This window comes from Gossypium hirsutum, chromosome D13 (genome assembly GCF_007990345.1).
Source record: "Gossypium hirsutum isolate 1008001.06 chromosome D13, Gossypium_hirsutum_v2.1, whole genome shotgun sequence".
Classification (NCBI taxonomy): domain Eukaryota; kingdom Viridiplantae; phylum Streptophyta; class Magnoliopsida; order Malvales; family Malvaceae; genus Gossypium; species Gossypium hirsutum.
The window spans coordinates 60,171,104-60,186,822 of NC_053449.1; positions in this window are offsets into that span (position 1 = coordinate 60,171,104).

Genomic DNA, 15,719 nt, shown 5'->3' on the forward strand with positions numbered 1-15,719 from the left:
TTATCAGATGCAAATGCTACTAGGAAAATACAGCTGTACACACGCGATACGAAATACAACCTAACTTTACCTAAGTATCTTTTTCATTTTTTTCGTATATTTATACCGTATTCATACTTTTTATGTAATAATTATGTTTAATTTTTTATATTTAAATTATGTCTAATAAGTTAATATTTTATTTTTATAAATTTTGATATATTTATATATTCATGTTAAATTCGTGTTTTTTTCGTATTGTACTTATTATTTTTTCTCTGCCATATTCGTATCGTATTACAATTAAGTGTAAGAATACTATTATTTTGAAATATTAGATCGAGTTATGTTTGCGAAAACGTATTGGATCGGGTAATTATTCAGTTTGATACTTATAATGATTAATTTTGGTAATAATTATTAATATAATTATAAATTTTTACTTAAAATTTGTTTAAGCAATGATATTAGACTAGAAGTTTTGTAAAAAAAAATGTAACAAAAATCTACCTTAACCGGTGGTGGAGGGTTCGACCCTTGCCCTGGGTATGAAACAATTTTAAAACTCGTGGCTAGCATCTAGCCTTTAATGTACCTACAAAATGCGGAGGATTAGCTACTGGACTTGCTCTGGTAAATACCTTGAGAAATCAAAAAAATAGAACACAGTAAAATAAAAAAATGCTAAAATATGTCATAAGTTTATGTATTTTTGAAACTTTAGAAGTTATTTCATTTACTTTTTAATTTCAAGGATTTAGTCATTTTATTTTTTATATTCCAAAATTCAAGTGCAATTTTGAAGAAAAAATTCACTTGAATTTAACTGAAAAATAATAATGTTAACAAATAAACTTGAATTTTGAAATCTGAAAAATAAAAAAACTAAATTTTTACAGAAAAAAATATATAAATTAATTTTTAAATTTCCCAAGAGTAAATAAACTAATGGTACATTTTTAATCAATAAAATAACATGAAATTGTATGAAATGCAAAAAAAAAAAACAATTTAAATTCGATTATGATATGGTTGAATATACAAATTTTAACGGTATGCTATTATGGGTGATTGGATAGCCGGGAAAGTAGGTGAGTTTGAAAATGAAATCAAGATTGCAATATTTTAAATTAGGTTTGGTTTATTATTTGATTTTCGAGTTTGATATTTTTTTAATTTCGTATTTATGGTTTTTTTTGTTTAATATAGTATTATGTATTTGATATAAGTTATACATTTTAGTATTTGAAGGTAATTGTGTTAAATTTTTAATGTTTAGTTCGGATTTTAGGATTAATGTAATGAAATTTTATTATTAAATAATAATAATAATATATATTTTTATGTCCATTTTACGATCAATGTTCGAGGTCAGTGGTTATCTCTCTCACCAAAATCATCTTCAAGGTTCGAATTTGCTTTCTTTCATTGCAACTAACACAAGTTAAATACAAAATTAAATAAATTCAAAATTAACGGAATCATGAACATTCAAACCCAAATTAGCAATAATTAATTTTAATTTAATTAATCCTGAAACTCGAGTTTTTAATAATATTACATTTGAAATTAAGATGCGTAACTTTGACTAAATATATATGTACTATATTAGACAAAAAAAAAAACAAATACCACGTTGAAAAAAATGTCAAACTCGGTGCCAGTATAATGTATTAAACCTTTAAATCGGGAAATTCAACATTTGATCATTGCCACCCAATTAGTAGATTTGCATTAAATGGTATACATTAAAACTAGCTTATATGAAGTTAATTTATTTGGAAAAGAAGTTTGGGATAGTGGGGATTGTACTTGTAGTACCCCTCAACTTAATTTTACCTTTTTTTAGTTTTTAAATTTGTGTTTTCTGTCAAATCGTTACAAAATGAATGGAAAAGTTAAAGTTTTTATTTAACTTTTTTGACGTTGTATACTCGTGGATTGCCACGTAGATGCCACATTAACATCTAGTTAATTTGTTTAAATTTTTAAAAATTTAAAATTTGTTTTTAAATATTAAAATTATTAAAAACTATAAAAAAATATATTTTTAAATTTTAAAAAAAAAATAATTAAATACTGATGTGTCATCTATATGGCAATCCATGTGTATATATCACAGACCGCGGTTCAAAGTCCGTGACCAAAGTACAAAGAACGTCCCAGGGAGATCAATCTAATGGTGCTCATTTGACTCATTCAAACTATCCCGATTCGAAGAACAAGCGACGAAGCTCATCTACTTGAAACTTTAGTGGCCCAGTGAAGTACTTATGGTAAAATAGGGTTACTTTGGTAAATATAGAAAATAATTTTAGAAGATTGTAGGAGATTATAATATGACAAGATTGTCTAACATTTGGGGATTATGTAAATCTCTTAATTGTAAATAGGCTTCGGTCTTGTCCGTCGTAGTAACTCAATTTGTACTGTTGGTTTTGGGGTAACTCAACTATAAATAGAAGTCTTCCCCCTCGTTTGTAATCATCTATTGTAATCCATTATTTAGTAAGTAAATACTAATTGAGAGCATTTACTCAAGCATTTGGGCGTGTTTTAGCTTTCTTGTGACTTTTCTATTCTTTCGTTGCTCTTTCGTTTTAAATTGCTTCTGCTTTATTTTCGGTGCCTTGGAGAAATTTTGCGAAAATTCTCACTTTTGCGAGAGTTAGGTTGTCTTAGGCGGATTTGAATCAAAGAAATCTTCTAAGGCTTCACGAGCTGTGAGACTAAAGTTCTAGTCCCATAACATATGCCACATCAGCAAAATTAGCAAAACATTAACTTTTCTATCCAATTTGAGGTGATTTGACAAAAAAAATGCAAGTTCAATGACTAAAAGAGACGAAAAATTAAACAGAAGGCTAAAATTACTTTTTTTTGTAAAGTTAGAGGGCTAAAAGAATCATTATGCCTTATTTGTATATTTGTACATGCATGCATTTTGTATTTGATTTTTTTTAGGGATAAATTGTAACTTAATGCATAATATAATAGAAATTTTTTAATTTTGTATAATTACACACATTAATTTTTATTTTTATTGAATTAGCAATTAGAAAATAATGTTACGTATACAGCATTAATGGTATATAAAATTAAAAATATATATAATTACACTATATTAAATTCATATATAACATTATAATTTAAATTAAAAATTACATATTTATTATATTAGTTTGTTGAAGATATTTAGGATTTTCTTTTTAGGGTCAAAGATCTTAACTTTTTCCTCATAAACATAAGACAAATAAAAAGATTAGATCAGTCACGGGTCATATACACATCCTATTTTGAAAACAAATTTATTAAAATATATAGATAATGGATAAAATAATTTTAAAAATAGGTATGAGTGTCCGGTTGAGTCTTAACTTGATTGGTATAGACATTGTTATCAATATAGGAGAATGTGGGTTTGAGTGCGTTGAAACGCATTATCCTTCTATTATGGATTGAGGGAGGCTATGAGTAATTTTAAGGAAATTATGTCAAAAAGAACAAATATAATTTTATTAACTATGTTTTCAAATAAATTTTAATTTTTATATAAAATAATAATTTTTTCGAAGCATTAAAAAAGCAAGATATTAACCTCATTTTATAATTTCACTATTTATTAATTACGTATAATTTTATTTATTTTTGTTATCATATGTTATAATTTTCAATTAATATATGTAAGTTTTTTAAATTAATAATATTCAATTAATGCATGGTTAACATGGAGTGAGACTCGAACCTAAAATCTTAACCTTAAATGTTAAGCTAAAATTTCAGTGGTTGTAAGTTTATTTTTCATTTTATTAATTTCAAGCAATTTATATATTGATCAGTTCTCAACTCGTTCGATCCGATCCTGTTCTAGTAATATTGATCACACCTTCAAATATTGACAGAATTTAAATTCAATGATCGAAATGTATACCAAATTGGCTAACCAAAGTGACTAAAAGAAGTATAAGTACCGAACTGGACCTAGTTGCGAAGTTCAGGGGTAAAAAAAATATTATCCCTTGAATATAAATTTAACTTTATTTTAATTTTATATCACATTAACATACATTTAAGTTATTATTATTTTATAATTAAAAAATGAAATAGCGAATAAACAAAATAGAAAATACATAAATAATATTAAAGGTATAGTTCTGTTCTCATTTAAATATATAATGAGATTTTTTCCCCTTTTCATCATTTTATATTTATTTATTAAATAAATCTTACTTCTGATATACCTGAAATGAAATAGTAAAAAGGAGTCAGGACAGTCAAAAGTTTCTCTTTTTCTTTAACACTTTTTCAATACATGCCTAACTATATTAAGCTTGAATTAAATTTAGAGTGGAAAAAAGTGAAACTTTTCTCCTACTGTTTATATCATAAATGAAAGGATGATATATTTTAGCATATTTTAACCCATATTTTCCTATATTATATATTAGTGATCACTAACTCGAGTCTTAAATAGGGTCCGATTACCTACCTATGACTCGAATAGATTCCACCAAACGATTGAATGCGAGGCGAATCGCTAGAGGATAGCAGGGGAATTTCGTAGATTCAGCTCGCACGAACCAAGTGAGGATCGCGACCCTAGTCCACATATACTCAAGGTGCTTGCAGAAGAGTGATCACGTGTTGTTCAAGCAACCCAGAGTGAAACATGTGTCCAGCAGGCCTAAAATCTGGTCAAAATGTTAGGTCTCAGGAACAGAGAGGACCACGTATACTGCAGGCAACTCAGGGTGAAACATGTGTCAATGTCAATCATTGAGACAATGAGGTCAAGACAAAACAGTGGGGTCAAATCATGAGCTGTGATGATATAAATATCTGAATGTTCCTATTGATAGGATACGCTATAAAATTACTCAACACATGTCAATCGAACTAAGAGTTAATCTGCTGAAAAATAAAATGTTTACTTTGACACAACAAATATAGAAAGGAGACGAGAGAGTGAAAGGCAGGTTGGTTGAAAGAGAAGAGTAAAAAAAGAAAGAGTAATGATAATGTCTTTAAACTCGTGCGCTGAAATGCAGCAATGTAGAGTCCAGTTCAGCTCCTTGTCCTCCATTTCAAACATGCGATTCTAAGCAGCAGCCGTCAGAGGATTCTCCAACGTCTCTTCTTCCCTTACTCTGTTTTCTTCCCTGTTTTCCTTTCTATCATAATTCATAGTACGATCTTAAAATGTGCGAATATAATTTTATTTTATTATGGGTTTACATATAAAAAATTCGAATAATATTCAAAATTCGATATTTTATTTTTGTAGATAATAAATTTGGATTCATACAAGGTTTAATATATTATTTAGTATTCGAGTTTAGTACATTTTGTATTTATTGTCAGATTCAGTCCGATTGACGTGATTTGATTCAAATTTTAGGATTGATTTAATAAAAGTTAATTTTCTCGGAAAAAAAGTTAATTGCTAATATTATTAGTCAATTATGAATTTTCATTAAATCAACTTTAAAACTTAAATTAAATAATTAAAAATTAGCACGGCTACATTCAAGTATTAAAATGTATAACTTTTGTCAAATACAAGTGTCACACTGGACCAAAAAATAACACATGTACGACATTAGAAAATAAGTGTCAAACTTAGATACCAAATTATGTAAAAACCTTCAAATAATTATTAACCAAGTTAGTTATCTGCTTTACTTTTTACTTTTTTTATTTTAAAAAAATCTACTTACTAGATATTTAATAGATTAATATATTTGATGCGTAATTTAATTAAGTTTAATTTAAATATAAGTGATGGGTATAATGGTAGAACATAATATACTTTCAATGAAAAGACGACATTGTTAGGAGGGGGAGTTGTAAATTCCGAAAGGATTCAATTTCTATGGAGCATAAATGAAAATAGTTTTTTTTTTTTTGGGAGGGGAAGAGTTTACAAGTACATATACATTATAATCACAAAAACATGTCCGAGTATAGTGAGATATAATTAAATAAAACACACACATGACAACTACGTATTGTAGAATTAGCTGCGCACACACATAATAGCTGTGCATAGATGATTTTTTTGAATTTAATTATTCAAAATCTCAATACCTCAACTTTTACCAATAATGCAAAGCTTGTTTAATTAACACTTTTTAGTTAAATTAAGTACATTTTAAAATGTTTTAAACCACAAAAAATTTTATTCAACTCTGGTTCATAACAATTTTTCTTAATAATGTCATCTTTACGGTTTGAACATGTATTCCCTCTTTAAAAGTATAATATACCTTACCACTGCACTCGATATTAATTAATATTTTGGTACCGTTTAAAATTTCATAAATATTTGAATTCAGTTAAAATTTATATATTATTTAATTTCTCTATAATGTAGAGCGAAGATAGATAAATAATTTTCAATTTTAGTTAAAATTTTGTGGCATCTTTAGTTTGAATTTTAATGGGAAAATATTTAGTACAATATTAGTGGAGGTTTTAGACTTCACAAGAATGGTTAAGGAGTTGATAAGTGTTCTACATAAGTATAATAAAATATTAAATACTTAAAAAAAGACACGTGTCAAATTTTTAGTACTACTTATGGAATAAAAAATATATACTGCCAGTATATGAAATACTCACCCAATTTTATTATGTATAAATTTTTATCTATTAAATAATTATTTTTGATAAATTTTCAACTGAGTTGACACGGCTTACTCAACTCAATTAAAGATGTTACTATTGTAGAGATATAATTATCATGTCTAATGTTACTAAAAAAGCACACACTTTAGAGACGAATTTAAAATACTAATTTTCTAATAAATGCCGAAAATTTAAAAAAAATACATGAATAGGTTGGTTTTTGAAAATTTTACGGGAATGGGTTGGTTTTACAAAAACTATTCACTTTTAGATAATTTACAGAAAAATGCGCGTTTTTTGCCAATTCAACACTAAAAGTGGTAGCATCAATATATTTTTTTTATTTTCTGGTGCCACCTATCAATATAAAAATATAACTTACAAAACAGGTATTTATATAGACCTAATGTCTCATTTCTCTTGTTTTCTTAAACGCTATGAGATATGAGTTTATATAGATTCATAATCCATTTGAAGTTCATTATTAGACAATGTGGGATTACTTATTCTTATACCAACATATTTTCTCATGTTGGTGCTCTGAATAAAGGGAGAGAGAAAGGTGAATACGTGTATGTGAGAGAGATATTATTAAATAGTACTTCAGTTAAATTTAATTTTTTAATATTATTAAAAATGTCATGTATCAACTCTTAAATAGTTGAAAGAATTTTTCTAACAAATATAATAGTATAGGTCATAATAGTTATGAAATTATAGTTTTGATCGTTTTTTGACAAAAAAATAAATTTAAATATCTAACAAAAAAATATATAATTTGAAGGTTGCTTATTCTAACTTTTATTTTATACATCAATAATATAAAAATATAATTTAAAAGATAATAATAAAAGAAACCAAAAAAACATGACTATCAGTTATAATTACGAGATCATATAATACTTTTTTATTAGTGTTTACATAAATACTAAAACTCCAAAGTTGGTTATGAATTAAGTGAAATGAACTCAACAAAAATAATTAAAAATAAATGAAATTTCAATATAAAAACAAAAATACAATACTCTACATTCTTATATTTTTATTTTCAATTTAATATATATTCTAGAATACTCTCTATACTTCTACACATATTTGTGTAGCCTTTAATATTATGTTGTTATTTGTAAAAAAAATGCAAGTGTAAGTAATATTTTTAAATATAAATTAATACGTGATTATAAAACGAAAAACAGCACAAATACGGTACAAATGTAGAAGATTTTCATGATAAAAAAATGAAAGAAAATAAAAGTCTATATATATCCATATCACACATCCCATATCGTTTAAGAAAATAAGAGGAATGAGATTTTGAGTCTATATAAAGACTTGTTTTCTAAGCTTATTTTCACATTAATAGGTGGCACTAGGAATTAAAAAAAATATTAATGTTTCCACTTTTAATATGATTGACTTATTCTCATAAATTTTCTAAAAATCGGCCAATTCACGCAGTTTTTTTTTCAAATTTGTTGGCATTTATTAAATTAGCTAGTTTAAAAGGTTGTTATTTGTCTTGTATTATTGCAATAACGGAGGAGGAGGAAAAAATTGTTGAGATTTGAACACATATCATTTAAAAGTCAGATAAAAACTTTAATTATTACATCAAACAAGTCTTGCAATAAATTATATATAGCATCATCTTAAATTCATTTATATTTTTTATTGAAAATGATTATCTTATACTAGATGTGCAATAAATATATTTATAAAAATGATAAATAAAATAATATTTTAATGAAATCCCAACAAAATATTAAAATTTGTGTGAAAAATTCAAATCCCAATAGTATTTTTATATAAAAACAAAAAAAACATAAATTATTTTATAAAATAAATATATTTTTAATTATTATATAATCAAATTAACTTGCCACAATAACTCAATTAAATACTTAAAATATAAGAGATATTATGAGATATAGGGGGCACATGAAACGTAGGTGGGGAAGAGTAGTCTAATGTAGCCGGGGACAATGGCGTCAATCGAGGCACCAAAGCCTCCCACAAAATCTTAATAAATAGATTATCTGCATAAACACCGCACGCCCCCACAGCTTTCCCTTTTCTTCCTTCAATTTTTTCGAACTCCAATGCGCTCTTTCTGCAATTTATGAACCATCTTTCTGCTTTTTTTTTCTCTTTTTTCACCGACTGTGCTAAACTATTAAAATAATAATAATTTATATTTAAAACATTACGTTTTAGTTATTATTTGTAACATTTTAGTCATTAAAAGTTAATTGTCATCAATAATATAACGATAAGTTAACGTGACACATTAAATCATCATTTCACATAAAAATTTTAGATTAAATTATACGATTAATTTCTATATTTTTCTCCAAAATATTAAATCTTTAAATTTGAACATGGTTGAATAAATAAAATAATTGAATACACCGGGTAATCATAAAAATGAGTTGCTTTGATGTTGAAAAAGGACAATCGATCTGTTTTGTTCTATAATCAGTCAAAGTGATTGATTGTCATAATAGTTCTTTTTCTAATACCTTCTCTTTCTCAGGCCAGCTTGTACCCACACATTGGTGTCTGTTCTTTCCTTTATTCTTGCTTTCCCATGGTGTTTTCAAGTGAGGATGAAAGAGTTAGCATGGGTTAATCGAGTTAGTTTTAAGTAATAATTTGTAATAAATGATATTCAACACGTTTTCAGGAAAACAAAATTAATTAATAATATATTCTAGATTTTTTTAACTTATAAATTCGGAATTAATTTAGAAACATTAAATAAAAAAATCGACTAAATCCAAATGAATCCGTCCATACACGGATGGAATTCAATCATGAGATCTTGAAGTTTCAATACCTTCACTGCCAACATTGCCATGATAGAAAGGATTACACACCCTTTGAAAAAGGCCAAGAAACTAAGGAAAAATAAATTAAAAAATGAAGTTAAAGATTGAGTGCAAGATAATCATACAAACTTCTATTATGTTGTATGGCGATAATTTTTATAAATTGATGAAATGTGAAATTGAAAGTTCCCATAATAAATTATAACACATGTAAGATAAGAGGAAGAAAGAAAGCAAATAGATTTAGTTTTGGATGGCATTCTTTTTGGAAGGGGGATAGATGAATTAGAAGAGAAGAAAAGTTGTATTAATATTCACAGAAAAAAGTGAACACGGTTGGTCTAATGATAAATGTGTTAACTGGTTCATATATGGTTAACTGTATTATTATTACAGTTTTGTCCTCCTCTTATAATTAAAAAATATATATTCATCGACAAAATGTAGTTTTGATTTGGGTATTGATCACTCCACTCCCTCAACTAGTTCAAATAGGATTATGTCCTTTTTTTTCTTGTCTTTATTTTGATTGTACATGTGCTAAGCTTGCTAAAATCTTTAACAATAGTGAATAATAGTAAGGTCTTTTTCTTTTTATCTTTAATTTGCCGACACCTTTGGGAAATTTTTGTAACTTTTTCTTTATGATTTTTTTTTCAATTAAAAAAAAAAAGTAGCTGATTAACAAAAGTTGTAAACGTTTGAGTTTATAATTATTGGAAAAATTCAATTAAGAATAGTTATAATGAAAATTTAAAATTTTAAAAATCGAGTTAATTTGTGATATTTATAACAATAATTTTTTTCTCAAAAAGTACATGTGTTTGTGCGAGATGGATCTATATCGTTTCTAACTTTCAACCGAATGACCTTTTTGTTATCTTAATTCGTACCTTGAATTGTGTTGAGTGTGTTCAAGCAACACAAACCAAATATATAACAATAAACGGTTTAGTTACTTTCAATGGGAAAATAATTATTTCAATAGAAAATAGTAGAAATTGTAATCCCAAAACATAGAATTTATTAATAGAAAATAAATTCTCATTGCTTTTTGACAGAATAACAATATATAAAAATTGTGTGTTCATAACTTTACTAGTGACATCTATTTATATGAAGAGATAGGAGAATCCTTATTGAATAAGACTTTAACAAATAATATTATTTAAAATAAATAAATAAAAATATTCTCCTAGTTTAACCAGGGAGGAGGTGGGTAGCAGTAAATAATACTCGGGTTGTCACCCCTTTCTCTTATGATGAGAGGATTTGGACATCTCCTTCATTGAGCTCAATTATATGTGTTTTTTAAACTTTTAACCCAACATTTTATAATTTAATCATACCTGATACTTATTTTCTATTTTCTAAAATAAATATTACTGGTTGTATTAATTAATTAATTACATTAACTAAATTAATTTTCAATTAAATAATTTTCTTAACTTAATTCTAATTCCGTTAAAATCATAATAACTTTACTGTAAAAGAATCCATGAGACAAATATATTTAATTTACTTATTCAATTGGGTTCATAATGAATAAATAATTTAATTCTATTTTCAAATTATTTAAATAATAATTCAAAATCATAAGTTAATTTTCAAGTAATTTTTATACTCAGTGAGAAAACATATTCACTAAGACTCATTTCTCTAACTTTATCATTTCCATTTATTTTTATTCATTTGGTTCTATCTGCAATTCATTTCTGGTTTCAACGAGCCAGTAGATGGATCAATTGGATATATATAAGTAGGGCTCAGATAGTTTATAATTAAGTTTCAGCTTTTGGCTTATTAATTATAAACTTATTTAGTCACAAACTCATTCCACTATAATATCGTATCATGACTGAACTCTCCCTAATTACATACTATTACGAAAACTACTTAATCAATGCTCGTCTAATGATCTTGTCATAAGTGTGTTACCCCCATAGGATACTCTTAATCTCTTTAGGATAAATTCATTCTCCCAGTAGGATCCTATTTGATCTCATGACAAGCATTACATCTTTTTTCATGAAAAGCCATTTACTATCAAATAGTAATTAAATCATTTATCACAAAGAAAAATATAAAAATTTGATGATGTGACACTCTAAAATTATGTCACGTCATCACTTGAAAAGTAAAAAAATTATATAAGTCTTTAAGTGATGATGTGATACAATATTAGAGTGTCACATATAGTGCTCTAATAACTAGACCAATGGTTGAACTGATAAAACCATTGATTTTCGATCCAATTGTTGAACTAATAATAAGTAAATAAATATTCATAAAATTTAAAAATATTAAACCAATTAAACTGGTTCAACTACTGAATTTGTTCCAGATTCTGATTTTTATTGATTTTGAGAAGTTTACGACTCAATTGGTCCAACCCTTTTGTTTAGATCAACATATTGGTTAGTTCTCGATCCAATAGGGCCCAATCAACCAATCCAGTCATATTTCAATAAGACTAGTTACATCATCGAATCTTAATGGAATCCAAATTCAGAGACCAAAATGAATTCGGTTGACAAATTCATATGCTAAAATAATAAAAATTTCAAAATCAAATATTATATAATCCCAAATTTGTAGATGAATTAAACGGCTTTGAATTAAGTTTGACATATGCTTTCCACCGTAAAATAGGGTTTTGGGAAAATCCCCATAGAGAAAAAGTACTTGGGAAAAATAAAAACAAAAGGTAAAGTATTGGGTGCAACTAGACCTGTCCATGGACCGGGCGGCCCGGCCCGGTCCGATGGTCCGCCCGAAATATGGGAGGATTCGGGTAAAAATATAGGCCTGAAATATGGGCTTGGGTAAAAAAATGAGCCCGTTTAAAAAATGGGCCGAGCTCAGGCTCAACTTTTTTGGCCCGAGCCCGGCCTGGCCCGGCCAGAATATAATAAATATATATTTTTTATTTTTATTTTTTAATTTTAAAATACTTTAAAAATATATTTTTTTATTTTTTTTATTTTTAAAATATTTTTTTGTGTTTATTAAAAATCGGGCCGGGCCGAGCCGGGCTCGAGCTTATTATTTTTTTCCCAGGCCGAGCCTGGGCAAAATTTTAGGCCCATATTTTGGGCCGGGCCGGGTCCGGCCTAAGAGGCGGGCCGAAAATTTTTTCCAAACTCGGTCCGGCCCGGCCCATGGACAGGTCTAAGTGCAACATAATCATACATACAAGCTTGTATGGTGATACTTTCTATACATTGATGTTGCATAAAATTGAGAGTTTCCATTCCAAATTAACACATGTCCATTTTAAAAAAAAAATACAAACACAATGTGATTTGATATTGAATTACATGGCAAATCAATGTATACATAAAATTTATGGTTCATCCAAGGGTTTAGTATGAATAAAGGCTATTTTTGAAATTATTTACGGAAATGGACTGTTTTTAAAAATAATAACAGGTGTAGACTGAAAATTTAAAAATGCGTTGACGTGAACGCATTTTCAGGAGATAACTCAAATGTCGAATAACGTCGATAAGTTCAAAAAAAGTAAATTCAGCGAGGATTACATGACCAAAAGTGTCCAAGTCAACGCGCTTTTGCTTGGCACAAAGGAAAAAACATTGATGTGGAAGCGTTTTTCCGGGTTATTACTTGAAAACGCGTCCATGTCAGCGCGTTTTTGAATTTTCGATCTATACCCGTTATTATTTTTGGAACTAGAATTATAGTTTAATGTGTAATTGTATACCTAATGCATATAAATATATTAATAAATTTAATAATTAAATTGTTAAAACATTAAGCATATAAAAAAAACATGAAAAAACAAATAAGTGATTTTGAACTTCAACCCATGGATTATCCCAATACTTAAATAAATGAATTAAAAAAGTTTATATATTATATTTAAGTTCAAAAAGGTTAGGTTTCACATGATTAATAGTCTTGCAAAGAAAAGGAACAATGATAATGAAAGCTGACCTGTTTACCACAAGAGAAACTAACATATACATACACATATATGTTTGTGAGAGAGACATAACAGATATTAATTGTGTCTGAAAGTCAATTAATGGTCAAAATAGTCACATCATTAATTTTTGATTCGATTTATCCGATCCTTTTAAATGATTCATCCGATTCAAATTAAATAAATTATATTAGGATCATTTCAAAAAGTATAGTTTTTAGGCACCAATAAAATAGTGTCACGTCATTAAATTTTAAAGTTAATAAAATATTATTATACACTCATCTATATCTAATATCTTCTCCAACTTAATTTAACTTTAATTAAATTACTTAAAATAATTAATTTTTTAAATTATAAATAAACGTCTTTTATTCTTTTACAAATTTTAATTATTTTGTTTGTTTTCATAAGTTAATGTTATTTAATTTTTGTGCAATTTTTTTCATGTCATTGGCATATAATTTTGGTAATTATTTTATCTTGAACCTTAAACCTCGAACCTCGAACCCTGGGGTTCAAGGTTCAAATTTAGGTTCGAGGCTACATGTTTGGGTTCAAGGTTCAAGATTTAATGGTTCAAGGTTACAGATTTTGAGTTCGAGGTTCAAGGTTCGAGTTTAGGGTGCAAAGGTTCAGGGTTTTAAGTTTTTAGTTCAGGATTCATGATTCTAGATTCAAGGTTCAGGTTAAAAAAAATTACCAAAATTATGTGTCAATGACATAGAAAAATTTATTGAAATATTATTAAATAATTAAAAGGGGACCATGAATAATGTGGTGAAAGGGTCCATAAAATAATTTCTCTATGGATGAGTGTATAATAATAATTTAATGTCTTTAAAATTTGATGATGTGACAAAATTTTATGTATAATAAAATCAGGTTTAACCAATTCGTGAATCAATTGATTTTTACCTTGCTTCATACATATATACCGATTAATTTCCAATTTCATCGACTAATCTAATCCAATTTTAACAACTTTGCAAAATATCAATTATTCACTAACACTATAAAGTGCTTAAAACAAGGAGACATTATTTAATTTACAAGAGTTTATAAATTATCATTAAATTGCAAATATCTTTTAAGAAGGGTTTTCTTTTTTCTTCTCTTTAAAGGTTTAGTGAGAAAGAGATTGGCCCCAAGCCCTCAATTACTTTGCATATCCAATGCAATTAGGGTAGCTTGGATTAGGGGATTTAATCAATTTTGATGGGGGTTCTTACATAATCATTTGTGACCAATAATTAAAGGAGGAAAAAGCTCAATGAAAATTGGAAAAGAAGTGAGCATAATTTGAGGAAGAGGGCCTAAGCTGCCAATGATGCTAACTTCTATATTATTTTTTAAGGGCTTTCCATATATATACATATAAATGGATAAAGTATCATTTAGTACTCAAATTTTTTCAATTTGATTTTTGAAATTTTTGTGTGTGTCCATAGCAGTCCTTTAACAACTTTTCTCAATTTTAGTTCATTTGATGACATCATCACCTAAAATTTTTCTATAAAAAATTATAATTTTTAGGTGATGATGTGGCACAATATCACAGTGCTACACCATCATATGGACTAAAACTAAAAAAGTTGTCGAGTTAAAAGACTAATGTGATAAAAAAATCCAGGGAGCAAATTAAAAAAATTACCAAATTCAAACATTAAATAGGGTAAATTACATCAATGCCACTCAACTTCAAAAAGTTAGTCACTGAACTATTCGAAAGTTTCCATTTAAGTTACTGAACTATTCAAAAGTCTTTATTTAAGTCACTAGGTTATTAAGTTTTTTTTTAAAGTCTGACTAGCGAGCTCTAAGCAACAATTTAACGATTGGTATGGTGGATCAGTTGCTATCAATGAGTAGAAAAGCATACCTTAGACCCAAGTCGATATGATGGTAAGTGTTGAAAATCGGAGAAGAAAACTGTTTGAATTTTGGTTCGCGAATTTGTGACATTCAAAACTATTTTATGAGGAAAAAAAATACCCAATCTGTAGAAGATAAGAGGAATAATAGCTTTCAATTGATGAATGTGGTGCGAACAGAGAATGCCATACGACAATAATTTTAATAGACAATAACTCAAACCTAAACCAAAATGCAAAGTTACTAATAGTTTAATGACTTTGACTGTAGTTTACCCTACTAAATATTGCTTCATTAAAAAAATTAATACATCCATATTTGACACCTTAACCTAAATCTAAACAACTTAAATTAATGCAACAATCAATAACTCTATTTTTTATCTGTAATATCATGAAAAAAAGAACTTCGAATCATTGCTAGTAGACCAGAAAAATGCCCATGAGCACAACCCTTCTTACTTG